This window comes from Phocoena sinus, chromosome 20, assembly GCF_008692025.1.
Source record: "Phocoena sinus isolate mPhoSin1 chromosome 20, mPhoSin1.pri, whole genome shotgun sequence".
Lineage (NCBI taxonomy): Eukaryota > Metazoa > Chordata > Mammalia > Artiodactyla > Phocoenidae > Phocoena > Phocoena sinus.
Genome location: NC_045782.1, coordinates 14556515 through 14570761, shown reverse-complemented (window position 1 = coordinate 14570761; position 14247 = coordinate 14556515). Strand labels below are relative to the sequence as shown.

At 50.0% G+C, this 14247-nt stretch overlaps 1 protein-coding gene across 1 annotated transcript in view; it reads right to left on the bottom strand.

Annotated features, from left to right (window-relative positions):
- Nucleotides 1–7201, bottom strand: part of SLC6A4 (solute carrier family 6 member 4) — a 35939-nt gene extending 28738 nt beyond the window's left edge. The window contains exon 1 of the mRNA XM_032616489.1: nucleotides 6797–7201. The gene's annotated coding sequence lies outside the window, so the exon portion shown is untranslated. The remainder of the gene's footprint in view (nucleotides 1–6796) is intronic.
- Between the last annotated feature and the right edge of the window lie 7046 nt (nucleotides 7202–14247).

Here is a 14247-nt window from a genome sequence, read left to right as displayed (position 1 = left end):
ACATTCTGTACTCAAATACTTGCTAACCCGTGTGTGCCCTGCACAGCTCCCAGCACAGAGGGTCTATTTCAGGTTTCCCAGGCATGGGACCCAGGGAACCACAGCTGCCATGCTGGCAGGTGTAAGCCTCAGGTGAGGCTCTACTCTTTCTTCCCAATCTCAGGGGGCTGCCCCTCCTCCCTCCTCACCCATTAGTAAGATCTGCATCTCGGGGGCCGAGGGAGGACTGTCAGAACAATAATTTTAATGAACTCTGGATTGGAAAAGACTGACACGTCTAGGATTAAAGAAGAGCCCAGGTTGTGCTTTTAGACTTTGAAACAAGTACCAGCAGGCATGCCCGTCAAAGGTCTGTGTTCCAAACATTCATTTGTGAGTTGTTTGTTTGGAACTTGCAATATATTTTCTACCTACAGAAAGAAATATTGTAAACGGTGGTTAATTTCCTAATCTAGCTTACAAAATCCTAGTTTAACCATAAAATACAAAAACACCTAAAATGCAAGCTGTAGAACACAGCATTGTTAAGTATTACAAAAGGGGGTGGGAGGTGACAAACTGATTAGAAGTTGTTTATTTTAACATTCTTCCTGGTTCCTGAGGAAAATTAAATTTAAGGAGAGAAGGATAAAGAGGTAGAGAAGCTTGTGTATAGAATCTGTGGAGGTGCCTTTAGAAGTTGAGGACACAGATCCCTTATTACATTTAACTACACAATTTACAAGTATTTGCAGAAAACAAAACTGCCTTCACTGTTTCAACATGGACAAGGCCAGGAAAGAGGCTTGGGAAACTCGAACAGGTGATGTGTTAGGTTAGGCAGAATGAGGAGTACTGGGCTTCCTTCGTGGCACAGTCGTTAAGAATCTGCCTGCCAACGCAGGGGACAAGGGTTTGAAACCTGGTTTGGGAAGATCCCACATGCCACGGAGCAGCTAAGTCCGTGCGCCACAACTACTGAACCTGTGCTGTAGAGCCCGCGAGACAAAACTACTGAAGACTGCACAACTAGAACCTGTGCTCTGCAACAGGAGAAGCCACCGCAATGAGAAGCCTGCGCACCACAACGAAGAGTAGCCCCTGCTCGCCACAACTAGAGAAAGCCCGCACAGCAATGAAGACCCAACGCAGCCAAAAAATAATCATTAGAAAAAAGTTAGTTTCCTTAAAAAAAAAAAAAGAAGAAAAAAAAGAACGAGGAGTATCACTTACACCTTCTAAATACTCTTTTCTTGTTATAAAGCAATTTATGCAGTAAATAGAAATCAAGATTTAAAAACACATGGGAGCACTTCCAAACACAGATTGTTCTTTTCCTTAACATAGGTATATTACTAAGACTACTTTTGTGTGAAACAGACATGATTAGACCCACAAAGAAAGCCGAGAGAGGGAGAGACAGGAGACAGAGAAAACCAGACCCAGGGAGAGGGTGTTATGAAATGAGGGCAGATTTACCTGTGGCAGCTGGTAGAAGAGAGAAGGGGAGGAGAAAGGGATTCGAAGTGGAATTAGATACAATGTGAGTGAAGAGGAAAGGAAGGGGGAACCGGGCCCATTTCTCTGGGTGGGGCAGGGAGGGGGAGAACTAAATGAGAAGAGAGATGGGGTCCAGCAGCAGAGCAGGGTGGGGGATGGGGGCCGCCTCTGCAGCCACAAGCTGTTTGTGACTTGGGTAACGTTGCTCAAAGGTGCCTATGCTCTTAGGTCAAGTTCTGAAATGTGCTTTACCATGTGTCACACACACATGGTTCGGGAACATTCATGAAAAATCAGTTCATCATTACACAGAATTGATCTAGTTCTCAGATGTACTGACATGAGGGCAAGAGGTAATTTCCCATCTCTAGGATCTGATGGTCTCAAAAAGTAACCCTCTGAGGGCTTCCCTGGTGGCACAGTGGTTGAGAGTCTGCCTGCCAATGCAGGGGACACGGGTTCGAGCCCTGGTCTGGGAGGATCCCACATGCCGCGGAGCAACTAGGCCCGTGGGCCACAGCTGCTGAGCCTGCGCGTCTGGAGCCTGTGCTCCGCAACAAGAGAGGCCGCGATAGTGAGAGGCCCGCGCACCGCGATAGAGTGGCCCCCGCTCGCTGCAACTAGATGAAAGTCCTCGCACAGAAACGAAGACCCAGCACAGCAAAAATAAATTAATTAATTAAAAAAAAAAAAAAGTAACCCTCTGAGCTAAAATGGACATCACTGAGATAGTGAGGGAAATCTGAATATGGGCTGTATATTTTATAAAATATTTTATCAATGTTAAGTTTTCCAAATGTGATAATTATGGGGCTCTGGTTATGTAGGAGGATGTCCTTGTTCTTAGGAGACACGAGCTAAAGTATCCAGGGGTGAAGTATTTGGATATCTGCAAATTCTCACAGGTTCAACAACAAAATTATATATATGTACATATATATAGTATAATTATTACATTAGTTATATCATATTATACATAATGTATCAAGTTATATATATGTTAACATGTGTAAAAATTAGATACGTGTCTAATTAGAGAGAAAGCTCAGGCCCAAATGTGGCAAAATGTTAACAACTGGTGAAGGTTCACTGGGCCACTTTGCCAACTTTTCAGTTGAAATATTTCAAAATTAAAAACTGGGAGGAGATGGGATCGGGCACATTCAGGGTGGTATGGTCGAGGGGTGGGATAGGGAGGGTGGGAGGGAGACACAAGAGGGAGGAGATATGGGGTTATATGTATATATATAGCGATTCACATTGTTACACAGCAGAAACTAATACAACATTGTAAAGCAATTATACTCCAATAAAGATGTAACAAAATACTTATGATTACCAGGGGGTAAAGGAGGGAGGGATAAATTGGGAGACTGGGATTGACATATACACACTACTATATATAAAAGACATAACTAATAAGGACCTACGGTAGAGCACAGGGAACTCTACTCAATACTCTGTAACGGCCTACATGGGAAAAGAATCTAAAAAAAAAAAAAAAGACTGGTTATATGTGTATGTATAACTGATTCACTTTGCTGTACACCTGAAACTAACACAACATTGTAAGTCAACTATACTCCAATAAAAATTTCCTTTAAATCATAAAACAAAAAAATTGGGGGGAGAAAAATAATTCTAGCCCCCAGACGAGCTGGGAAACGTCCAGTCAGTCAAACCTCCCTGCTGCCTGGAATAGCATATCTCCTCTCTCCCCGTCTCTTCCCTCCCCTTTCCTTCCTGCCCCAGCTCCTCTCCTCTGAAACAAGGGAGAGAGCCAGCTAATTTAGCGTTTAAAACAACACACCCAGCGGAGAGAAAAAAACAGATGTGCAGGAGACTCAAGTTCGAGGCCTGGCCTGGAACTCGGGGCTGTGGGCGAACTTCAACAAGCCACGGAGGACTCGGACCGGCTCCCCAGAGAGGCCCCTTCCAGCTCTGCCCTCCCCTAATTCTAGGGAATCCCTTAGTTAGAGGGGAAAAAAATCAGTTTATCTTATTTTCGTGCAGCAGCTCCATAGCAAAGGAAATACCATCTTCTTTCTCCTTGAGTATGCCCCAAAAGACCACACGACAACACAAGAAGGGAAAGGCCCACTGACTGGCTCCCTCTCACTGAGCCCACCTACCAGGCTCCAGCTCTGGATTTGCCCAGGGCGCACAGGTGGCTCTCCTACATCTGCCACCAGCCTCGTCACAGACCCGACCTCTTCCCTTTCTACCTCAAATAATGACATGAAGAACTGGACCTCGGGATTCCAGGAGACCTTCCAGTGCCAGACCCCAGGCACCGGCAAGTGGCATGGGGACCCTGGCAGTCGAGCTGGCCCTGGGACACCACCTCCGTGTCTCCACGTCGCTGGGGTTCATCCCTCACTTTGCAGTCCAGGAGTTTTGGGGGTTAATGGAGAGCTATCCTGTCCCGGCTTTTAGAAAGCCTAGGGCTTACAGTACCCACATTCAAGTGCCCTTGGTCCCGGGATGGGGTGGCAGCAAGGGAGCTGCTGCCAGGTTCCAGGGAAGCCAAAGGAAAGAGGAAAATAAGGCAGCCTGACTGCCTCTGCTTGCACAGGCCTTATCTCCACTCATTTCGTCACCCCATTAGACACCTGGCTGGCAAAACACTTGGTTTACAAAAATGTTGACGTTCAGTAAGTGAACCTTCATCTTCCCAGGTGCTGACAGCTGACAAAGGTCAGGCAAGAGGAAGTGCCCCCTGCACACAGCCTTTACTCAGAGATCATTCCTGCATGTGGACCCACGTCAGTTCGCTGAGCTCTGCCTAGAAATGGGGGGCTGTGCTGGCCGACGTTGGGTCTCATGCCCACCCTAGAAAAGCAGGTCACCCTCTGACCAGGGGAAGTCATTTATGCCAGGGTTCTTTAAAATGCTAAGTTTCATCTATTTTCCACCTGGGTCTATTTTCCATCTTTCCCTCCTAGAAAGATGGCAGTTCCCTTTCCTTAGGGTGCTATTTGGCCCAGTTAAACCCAGAAATGGGATTCCCCACAGGAGCAGGTGAGTCGACATCACTTGCCTGAGGAACAGAGAAACGGGACGCTTTATCAGACCTTTGACTCCACTCCCAAGCCTGTCCCGTGGAACACCACCAACCTCAGTGGAGTGCAGCCCACTGGCAACAGCTCAGTGACTGCAAAGCAAACCAGCCCAGCCCAGCCCAAATCTCTACCGTCTGGGGGCCGTTTCTCCTGCCCCACACCCTGGGCAGTTTGCAAAGGGGATTCGAGGAGTCTAGGAACTCAGGTCCCTGTCAGCTGGACAGGGTTGAGGTGCAGGACTTAACTTGTGCATGTCAGTGCGCAAAGCCCCTGCCTTAGAGGGAAAGCCGGGGGTCCTCAGAGGACCCTAATCTGATGGAAACATCTGGGTAGAGAGTCCTGGCCCCCAGGCATTTTGCACCATCACTTCAACTCGTGTTTGCTTAAAGCAGAGAGGCGAGGCTCACAGTCACAAAGTGAATGGAGGGGACGCGGACATCATGTTAGGCAGGGCCCCCCAGCCCTCGCTTAGAGCTGAGGACCTCGAGACCCAGAGGAGCTGATCTGTGACGGGGAATAATTAAGGTCTGAGGTACCTTCTTAAACTGACAGAAACATGACTGCATAATTTTCCCTTTGGCCATCCAAGCATCTTTAAAAAGTCAAGTCATGACCATATCCTGTCGATTCATTAAAGCCAAATTAAAATTAAACTTCTTCAGGCAACCCTGCCTTTGTTCTCCCAAATTATACCATTCGAGGAGTATGAAGGAGAAGAACTGCCATTTACTGGCTTAATGTCTGGAATTACCTGCATTTCTCTTTGGAGGGGGACACATCCAGGATGTTTTTGCAAGCCTGCCATAAGAGACAACACCCTCCAGCCAAGCACCCCATTCCACGGTCACCTCACCCATTTGTGACTCTTTAACATGCCTCTCCGAGTTTCAGCAAAATGCTCAGACAACTCTAAGAATTCCCCAAAGAGGAATTTCTGAGGTTTTGCTGATTCCATAAAAACTGCAATGTTATTCCGTCCCCACAGCCCACCCCTAGTATAAATATTTTTAAGCAAGGAGACAAAAGAGATGGGTTTGAATATCTGTGCTGGTGTCACATCTCTGAAATGTCCTAGATGGATCACCGGAGTGTTGAGGGGACTTTTGATTAATTGTGAAGCAGTTGCAAGTAACCTGCTCTTACTCAGGTTCAGTGAAAACAAAGGAAAACCCGTGCCCAAAACAGCTTGCACAAACCCCATAAGAACATGCATCTCATCCACGCTGGAAGTGGCCACCCCAACCCGAGTCTGTGGTAGGAAAATCTGAACCTTTGAGCACCAGTGGCTTCACACAAAAGCGAGCAATGGGACAGAGTCAAAGCTGTGTGTTTCCCTCCACTCCCCAAACCCAAACAGCCATGTGCCATAGCGCCCTCCACTTCATTAAACACAAATCCCAACGTTGTTTTCTTAGACATTTTTCCTATGTAACTGAAGGCAAAACACATTAAATATTTGATCTCTTCTTACTCTGATGAGAGCTAGCAGGCTCATAAATAATCCATTGACCTGGTTCATTTTTCTGGACAAAACTGATCATAAAAATACATACACACAAGCCTTTGTAATGTCTGACTCTTAGAAATTCCACCCCTCTGAAATTCTTTAGAACCCCAACTGAAAAAGAAATTCATTATGCAGAAGACCCAGGGCAAAAAGAAATGTTTCTTAGTGTTCTTTAGCTCCAGAGATCCTTTTCAAAAGCAAATTTGAATATACACATTTTTCAAGCAACTGATGGTTACACACTTCAACCATGTAAAACAGCTCGCTGGAGTTTTGGGTTTCACATAAATTCTGAATGACTGAGCATGCATCGGCTCTGCCAGGGAAAACTACCCAAGGGCACGGAGACTCGTCCCACTTACGTGTCATTCAGAGATTTCTCTAGATATTTGGGCATTTGCATCCACCAGGACTCTCCCCCCAGAGACGCCTGCACACAGCCCCCTGCACGCGATGGCCGTCAGTGAAGAGCAAACAGAAGCCATGGGTTGAAAGTAAAGCAACTTTTCCTCCCGACCGCAGGACCGTCCTGAAGGGCTTTCCTGGGCTACTGGGCCACCCGAAGCCGGGCAGCCGGGGACGAAGGAGCGCTCCGAGCCGGTCGCCCGCCCGCGTCCCCTTGTCCCCGCTGCCGATTCCGCGCGCGCCCACCCTGCCCAGAGCCCCCGCGCCGGTGCCCGGAGAGGCCGGGCGGGATGAAGTTCGGGAGAGAAGTGGGCATTAGAAGCCGGGAGGGAAGCGGACCCACCTGCCGGGAGTCTGCGGAGGCCGGTCCGGAGCTTCCGAGGCGGGCGACCCTCGCGCCCTCGAGGCACCGGGGCGTCGCTGCCTGTGCCGACGCCGACGCCCGCGCGGCCGTATTTGTACTCTCGGCCCCTCACATGGTCTGATCTCTAGATATCCGCCGCCAAAGAGCTCTTAAAGAATTTGTGCGTCACTTTTGAGCTGCAGAAACTTTACGTTTCCCCGCGGCTGCGGCTCTGCGTTCCTCCTGGGGAGGGGGAAGGATAGGGGATGGGGGGGTGGGCGCGCTCACCGGGGAGGGGCCGCTGGGGGTGGGAGTGGAGGGGGAGCCGGGGCCCGGGGAGGTGAAGGACCCCTTCCCCGCAACATACACACTGACACACACACACACACACACGCACACACGCTCCCCGGAAGGGGCAGCGCCCTGGGAAGAGAGGGAGCCGGGGGCGGTGAGGGGCGGGCAGCAGGCCGAGAGGAGCTAAGAATCCTGACCCTCGTGTTCGTTAAGCTTGCGGGGGAGGAGCTGCTCCACAACCCACAGGTGTAGTTCCTCCCCCAGCAAATTGCTCCCAAATTTTTATTTAGTTTTCGGCTCAATGTCACTTTCTCAGAAGGATCTCTCTTGACCACTGACACCCCCCCATCACCCTCACCCCGCATCCTGCCCTATTTTCCTTCCTGGGACTTAGCCCCTGGCTCTCCGTCCGGCTCCACCGCTGGGAGGTGAGCGCAGCCAGAAGGGACCTTGTTTAATTCCTCGCCCTCCCCGGTGCCTCCAATAAAGCCCAGCCTAATGGCTCACAGTAAATACTTGCAGAAGGAATGAATGAATGAAGAATTCTTTCCCATTTTGTTAACCAGCTACAGTTAAAAGCAGTATCAGAACAGTGGGTGGTGATCTGGAAAACGTAGTATATGCCGGTGGTGTTGGGCGAGTGGGTGAATTAACAATATTTTAATTATCTGAAGAGGGTCAATAGGAGCCTATTGTGTTGAGCCATGTGAATACATTGCTTCGATAACTTTTTTAAAAATTAAGTTTAAAAGTGAACTTAATGTCATTATATTTTCAGTAAAATTATTTTTTACATTTGAGAAGAACAGCTGCAGTACTTGCTCTGTGATGTCCCTGAAGCTGAGATGGGAGGGTGAGGGCTGACCCACCTACTTTTCCCTAGAGGAGGCCAGGGTCCCAGCCAAGTAGTAGGCAGAACAGAAACAACAATTGCAAGTTTGCAGCCCCTGTACTTGGACGGAACGGAACCCAGAAAGCTGAGCTGGCAGCCAGCTGAGTTGAGTTGGAGTCTGCAGGGACTGAGCTGGAACAACTCCGTTCCCGGGCGTGGGCGGTGCCCCAACCTGGGAGGAATCAGTGTGAGGTTTTGGCGCCACCTAGACGTCAGGGTGGCGATTGCAAGGAAAGCGGGACGGGCTTCATAGAGCGCCGGGCTGCTCTGGTGAGCTGGCTGGCGATTCCCCGGGCAATCTTGGGCGTTTCACCCCGTGGCCAAATCCCGGGATGACAGGGTCCACATTAGGCAGCGCCTCCCTTCAGATGAACACAATGTGTGAGCACTGTGTGAACAGGGACTACGCAAGTGTAAGGTGTGGTTCTGAGGAGGGGACTGGGGGCAGTGGGTGACTCCAGCCCTTGGCTAAGGCTCTTGTCTCTCCACCCAGTCTGTCCTCCACGTTGGGTCAACGTGACTTCTTTTTTTAAGATTTTTTTTTTTGATGTGGACCATTTTTAAAGTCTTTATTGAACTTGTTACAATACTGCTTCTGTTTTATGTTTTGGTTTTTTGGCGACGCAGCATGTGGGATCTTAGCTCCCCGGCCAGGGATCAAACCCACACCCTCTGCAGTGGAAGGCGAAGTCTTGACCACTGGACCGCCAGGGAAGCCCCCTCAACATGACTTTTTAACACCATTCCAGAGTCTCATGAACTTGCTGAACACTCCTGGCCTCCTTTCGAGGACCTAATACCCATTCCTGCCCAGCCACCCCGGCCCCTCTCAGAACTGCTGTTTTTGCGGGGGGGGGGGGGGGGCGGTGCTGGCCTAGAGAGTGGGACTCCCACAGACCTGGGTTAAATTCCAGCTCTGCCCCTGTGCTGTCCGTGGGGGTTTGTTCCCACACAAGGTGAATCCCTTCATCTCAGCCAGTGCGCCTTCAGCTCCTTTGTGTGTAAAATAGGGATCACAAGGATGGTGGGCACCTCCTAGCCGCAGGGAGGGAAGGGGCTGGTGTGTGCAGTAACACCAGGGCCCTCTCCACCCAGGGAGACCCCACCCTCCCTCCCTCCTCGGCCTTGGACCACCCCAGGCCAGTCTTCTCCCCACTCGCTCCCTGGCTGAGGGGTGGCATCAGAAAAAGACATTGGGATTTACCCAGACTGGACCTTTCCCTTATTCCTCACGCCTCCCTGGCACAGTCCACACAGAACTATTGCAGACGGTCCATCCTCTCTCTACACGTGTGCTGTCGCTTCTTCTTGTCCCTGTGGGTGTCATCCCACAGAGACCAGTTGGCCTCAGCTGCCCCCCTTCCCCTCAACAAATCCAGCCTCTCTCCTCCCTAAAGCGAAGTCTTCCCTGTCTTGCTTCCCATGCTCGTTGCCACATCTGCCCTGTCTTTCTCCAGCATCCGGACTCCCTCCCTGGTGGAGCTCCTTAGTTCCGGCACCTGGTCCCACTGCCGGGGGGCGGGGGGGGGGCTCCACTCGACCGCCCTTCCTTGCCTCCCGATCGGGGTGAGTGGACAGACATTATCCACTGCCCAAGAGAGGGCAGCCCTGTACCCTTCCCAGCTGTCCGCCTCCATCAAAGCTTCTTCCCGACTGAGCACCTGCTCCACGCCAGGCCCCGAGGAGGACACACCCTCTGCCCTTGGGGGTCAGGGAGAAGGGCTGTGCTGAGCATGGAAGGCATTTGGGAGCCCTGAGCGGGAGAGGCGTTGATGAAAGCAGTGTTCCCAGGGAGGACTGACATGGGCTAGAGGAGGCAGATGGGTTCCTTAGACCGTGAGTGCAGTTGTGAAGCAGGTGTGAGGCAGGCAGGCACCAGCACACACAGGGAAGAGACGGGAGTCAGACACCGAAGGAGAACCTGTGGGGCTCGGCGGCTGGTGTCTGGGGAAAACAGTGCATCTGTCAATGATGCCGTGAACCTGGGCGATCATGGTTCAGCAGGACTTTCTCTTTGCTCCACTAGATCAGAAATAGCAGGGCCTCCAGCCTGCTATGAGGCTGCAGAATAAACAGTCTCGCTTTGAGAGGTAAAGAGCATGTTTAAGTATTTCCAACCTCTCCCCAGCTCTCTCTCCCTCACCACACACAGACACCGCCACCAAGGAGACCCACTTCCTGCGTGTCTCAAGGCCCAGCAACTGTTCCCCTGTGGAGCCAGGCTGGGACACACGGTGTAAATCACAATAATGGAAGACAAGGCCCACCCACCCCTTCTTGTGGGCTCTTTCTCAGTACTCCAGTCTTTAGAGTGTCTCACAGGACCCCCTTGTTTCTCCTGGGACGTGGCATAGTTTTGGTGATGGGGTCCACGGTCAACCATGCGAGGGGTACAGCACCTCCAGGGCAGGATTCGCTGCCACTGTGAACCCTGGGCTCATGCCCAGAGATCTACGTAGGAGCCCCCCGTGGGAGGCTGTGTCTGATCCATGAAGCAAGGCCAAGGGGAGGAGACGAAAAGCCCTTTCAGGAGCGCCAGGAACTTGACATGCGGCGGGGGTGGGGGGTGGGGGGTGGGGGTGGGGGTGGGGGGGGTGGGAGAGGAATGCCCCGAGGAAGGCAGAGAACATTTGGAAGTAGATGACTTGTGTCTTTGGTCACCTTTTCCTGGCCCCCTCTCTCCCATTTCTTATGAGCCTACTGCCTTTGCTAAACAAACCCTGTTCCCTCAGATTTTACAGGTATTGTGACTTCCCCGTGCTCTTTCTGTGATATTTTTGAACCAAGGTTTTTGGTTTTTACTTCCTTGCTACAGGATTCCCTCCCCTGATTCTGAACACCTTAGCTAGGGCCACATTCTGGAAGGCAGCTGTTTTTACTTTCCACCTTGGCTGAGAAGTCGCAACCGGGAGAAGTACAGAGTACCAGGGAGGGACGCCAGCCCTGTGCACGCAGAGACCTGTGAGAGCCCACAGATGTCTCCTAAATGCCCACCTCCTCCGCTAGGCTCTGAGTTCCCAAGGGAAGGGGCTCTGCCTCTCTCCACGTCTCAACACCCAGCACTGTGTCTGCATACAGCAGGCCCCATAAACGAGAACTGGCAATGAACGACTAGGAAAATGCCTTTCACTCTTAGCAGACTTGAAGTGTCCTAAGAACCAGTGCCCTTGGCGCTGGTGAGTAAACCGTGGCATATCTGACAATGGAGAAACAGCTAGCAGTGGAAGGAGTGAGGCAGTTTTCTCTGCGTATTGAAATCGCTTTAAGTATGTAGAAGAAACTGGGAATCGTAAGTGCCTTGGAGGGAAGGGACATTAAAAGTAGAAGGGAACCCTGGTTTTTCATGGTATTCCCTTCTGTATTACTCAAATATTTGCCATGTGTAGGTAATATTTTTATAAAACCTTTTCAGAAAGGCAACATTGTAAAACATTTATAAAAGTTCTTTTTAAAAAAAAAAGGAAGGAAGAAAGAAAAAAAAGAGAGGGGAAAGAAAGAACACAGGAAGATGTTCTAAGGGCCCCGAGCTTGTGGCAAAGCAGGGGAAAAGCCTGGAAGATTCTCAGCTCCACTTCACGCAGCGCAGACATGTTTCCTTCCCAAACGGGGCCAAATTACTCAAGACCACTGTAATTTTCTTTTGTTCCCTCAGGAAGGAGGCAAATATTTTCTCTAATTTTCTAACCAGGATGCTGTGAGCCAAGAGGTGACATCCAGGGCTTTGCTCAGGATCCAATCAAGAGGGACAGGACTATTTTTAGAACCAAGTCCTCTGCTTCCAGCCCCCCGAAGTCATTCCTCTCCCCTCCGTCCCACTCCCAGCTTTCTTGGCCTGCTCAAGATTACACTCACCCTCTCTTTAGCTCTTCTTCTCCTCCAGGAACTTCAAGATAACTTGGGCCTCTGCATATAGGGAGATTTTCCCTTAGTCTCTTCTTGGAAAACTGATCACCCTCATCCTTGATGTCTGTGGTCACTGTGGTCAGAAGTTAGTTTAAAACCGGTCAGCTTTTCTTTTCCTTCTCCAACTTCAAGCTCTTTCCTAACAATTATGGTATTTACTGGAAAACTTCAGACAAGTCATCTGCTTTTGCAACCGGCTCGTGTATACACATCTTATTTTCCCAACTACACGGCACGTTTCTGGAGAGCAGGGAATTGCTTTAAGCCCCAGAGGGCCTCACACAATGGACACACTGGAGAAGCTCTGTGAGAACTGGTTATTACCAACGGCTCCCACTTACTGAGCCTCTATCTCCCAGGCACATTACCTGCAGCCTCTTTTGTTCTTTTCTACCACATATGGGTAATATGCAGTCTTTTCAACCCTTTGGCTATATTTCGCTGTAAGTGTTATTTAAAATATAGTCCTTTTCAAGCTGTGGCTTTTCCTATTTAATACATTTCAAAATGCTTTTCAATAAAGATGGTATGGAGACTGAGGCTCAGAGAGGTTTGGTGACTTGTCCCTGCTTACATGGCTCCAGGCAGATCAGCCAAGCCGTCTGCCTGAGTCCAAAGTCGCTGGGATACTCACTCTGCTGGGTTGAAGAAAGAAAGGTGCAAGCGGTGAAAAAAGTGGAGTAAACTTTTGAGGGTTTCCCCCTCTCTTCTACTCCCCTTATGCCCGTCACCAGGAAAGCTAGACCTTTCTGTTAAGCACTGAAATATGACGATCCACGGGGGCTTTGTTCTCATTCTAATTGTCCCTACTCAGCAAGTTATCGGGAAGCCCACTTCGGATCCATGTATAAACTTTTTTTTTTCCTTTAGCTGTGCTGGGTCTTCATTGCTGCGCGAGGGCTTTTCTCTGGTTGTGGCGAGCGGGGGCTACTCTTCGTTGCGGTGTGCAGGCTTCTCATTGTGGTGGCTTCTCTTGTCGCAGAGCACGAGCTCTAGGCACGCAGGCTTCAGTAGTTGTGGCACGTGAGCTCAGTAGTTGTGGCTCGCAGGCTCTAGAGCGCAGGCTCAGTAGTTGTGGCACACGGGCTTAATTGCTCCGCGGCATGTGGGATCTTCCCGGACCAGGGCTCAAACCCGTGTCCCCTGCATTGGCAGGCAGATTTTTAACCACTGCACCACCAGGGAAGTCCCTATGTAGAAACTTTTAATTGAGTATAGCTGTCAGAATTTAGGGCATTTTCAATCAGGCAGCCAACCGTATTTACGGTGAACCAGGCTTGTGAATGCAGTGGCAAGCAAGACAAAGCCCCCGCCCTTGGGGAGCCGACAGGGAGTATTGACTTTGGGGGAAAACAGAAGTAAACATACAAATAAACAAGAATTTCAACAAGGCGGAGGGCGGTTGGTTGGAACAGAAGGGAAGGGAGGCAGCTGAGTCCCGAGAGGCGGGTCAGGGCCTCAAGGGAGGAGGCTGTGCGCTCCTGTCACTGAATGTGTCCAAGGAGAACTTAAAGGGTTCCTTATCCATCTTGGGGCAGTGTGGACGAGATAACGTATAAGGGCCCTCCCAGGTAGGAGCACACTCTGGTACTTTCCACCGTGTACCCACCCTGCCTCAGCTGCTCCATTCTTCTGCAAAGCAGATAATTTTAAAAAAATAAAACAAAACACTGTCTTAAGATAGCCTGAGAGATGGTTCCAGAGCCCATTCCATCCACTTCAAGAGGAGCTACTAGAGCTTTTCTACAGGAGTAAGCAAGAGAGAGAGAGCAGGGAGCATTCAAACCGTACCAAGAAAGACGAGTGCAGAAGGGCTTCCCATCTTCACACAATCCTGTTCCCAAGTGACTGCAGCTTCTACGAATCAGACATTCCCTCCCTCTCTTCCTTTCCCTTTGTGGTAATGTGTAAAGGGCTTGGATTTTGAAAAGGAAAACAAAGCAAAACAAAACAACTCTGGCCAACTGATTCCTAGTTTTCAATCAAATTGTGTCACAGACCCCAAGGAAGAATAGTCGTCTTCATAAGAAGCAAGACTGGTTCTGAACAAGTTGTCCTAACTATGGAAATGCTAATCTGATATTACTTAAAAGGAAAAATCCAACTTAACCAATGACTATGGCATAGTCAGCAACAAGGCTCACCCACGCCACATGGCTGGAGAAATGGGAATTAAAGTGCAAGTGCCCTGGCACTGCCAACAGCAAATAAGAATTCAGCTACTCTTTGACGACAAGCCAGAGCACACAGATGGATCCACAACCACATCCTGGAGGAATGTCTCATCATCAGGTCCTGGCTTCTTGGATGTGTAGGGTCAGCATGACTCTACATGTCTCAAGAGGAATCCTGGGGCTGGCAA